The 1,842-nt window shown below is 45.0% G+C and overlaps 1 long non-coding RNA gene across 2 annotated transcripts in view; it reads left to right on the forward strand.

Annotated features, from left to right (window-relative positions):
* The first annotated feature begins 1,034 nt into the window (after positions 1–1,034).
* The window catches only part of LOC126405988 (uncharacterized), a 4,898-nt gene continuing 4,090 nt past the window's right edge, over positions 1,035–1,842 (forward strand). The window contains exons 1-2 of one of the 2 annotated variants that reach the window (XR_007571625.1): positions 1,035–1,318; positions 1,442–1,548. This is a non-coding gene — a long non-coding RNA (uncharacterized LOC126405988). The remainder of the gene's footprint in view (positions 1,319–1,441; positions 1,549–1,842) is intronic. The other variant, XR_007571624.1, reaches the window with a different exon arrangement.

Raw genomic sequence — 1,842 nt, forward strand, 5'->3', positions numbered from 1 at the left:
ATGAAAAAACAAAACAGTTTGTCAAAGTGCAGCTAAAATAAAACCAAGTGAAGATGCTACATTTATCTGATAACATACCATCTATATTCACAGATTATTCATATGTTTTTAATAAACTAATCTCAGGAGTCATTATCAATATGGAGCGCGTAATGACACTGATATAGGAGATACGCTGTGTGAAGATAGAGCCACTTAACTTTTTTTTCACTGAAAGTTTACAGAGGCTGTTCTGTTCCCCAAAATGTGATATTTGTGAGATACACAGGTTGTGATGATTGTTACACACCCATACAAAGTCAGTCTGTATCAGTCATGCTCACACACTTCATTAATGTGCAGCTAAAACACAAGCATATGAAAATATTGTATTCATTTACAGGTCATGTAGATAAAGACATTTGTGATTAGTTTTTCGAAGAATTATTTACAACAATTTTCATTAATAACAAACATGTTTTCTTGCTGAGAGAAAAAATACTGCGATGAGAAGTAAACTTTTACACTCTGTCCAGATTGCTATTTACAAAGAGTACATGTCTTTACACGATAAGGGTATATCACAGCCACCGCACTTGGCAGGAATTAGCTCCTGCGCCTTATGTGGGGTGGTTGGCATAGAAATAGCTTTTACCACCCAACTGCTGCCCCATGCTCCACCTGCAAATTCTGTTTGACAGTTAAAGAAACACCTCCACCAGCTGCCTCTCACTGCCACCTTCAGGTTTAAACTCTGCCAACTCCAGCTTCTGCCAGCAACCTGCTGCCACCGCCTCCAGCTGCAGATTCTGGAAGACAGCTGCAGCCAAACCATCTATCGCCTCCTTAGTGTCCAGCTCCATCCTACACCGAAACAGCTACGGCCAAACCTCCACCTCCAGCCTCTGCCAGCAACCTGCAGATTCTGGCAGACCTCTGCAGTCAACCCTCCATCTACAGCCTCTGCCAGCAACCTGCACCACTACCTCCAACTGCAGGTTCTAGCAGACAGCTGCAGTCAAACCTCCACCTCCAGCCTCTGCCAGCAACCTGCAGCCGCCGCCTCCACCTGCCAGTTCTAGCAGACAGCTACGGCCAAACCTCCATCTACAGCCCTTTTCAGCAACCTGCAGGTGATGCCTCCACCTGCAAATTCTGACAGACAGCTGCGGCCAAACTTCAGCCTACAGCCTCTGCCAATAACCTGCAGCCGCCGCCTCCACCTGCAGGTTGTGACCAAACCTCTATCTCCAGCCTCCTCCAGCCTCCTGCACCTCTGACTCCTGTCCTGCCCCCATGTGAAGACCTCAGTTTAACAGAAGGGACCAGAGATACACATGTAAATATAACTTTGCAGATAAAACACAAAACCAAAGCTTTGTAATAACAGCATGGCTGGCCTGATAAATTAAACTCACCTCTCTGTTAACCATCTGTTTACATCATCTTTCTCTCCTCACAGGTATTTCAGAGACACTGTGTGAAAGAAGAGCACACCTGTCAGCATGAACCGGGCTGAACTTCATCTACCAGAGACAGCTCCTTTTCCTCCACTCGTCTGAACTCAAGGTAGTGTGGAGCAGGCTGGTGTATAGCACCATGACATATTTGGTAGTTTCTCAGTGTGCAGCCATGAATGTTCAGTTAATCTGATCTTTGAATGCACGTTAGAAATGATCAAGTCTGTAGAAGTCACTGAGTGAAAACAGGGAAGTTATATATTTGTGTAGTAGAAGGTGTTAGAATAAAATCTGAGGTGGGAACTCTGTGTGGTTTTCTTCAGTCCCTGATGATGGACTTCAACATCTACCAGGAGCTGATCAACGGCAAAGAAGACCGGAGATGATTATGCCTCCTCCCCAT

Source organism: Epinephelus moara, chromosome 18, assembly GCF_006386435.1.
Source record: "Epinephelus moara isolate mb chromosome 18, YSFRI_EMoa_1.0, whole genome shotgun sequence".
Classification (NCBI taxonomy): domain Eukaryota; kingdom Metazoa; phylum Chordata; class Actinopteri; order Perciformes; family Serranidae; genus Epinephelus; species Epinephelus moara.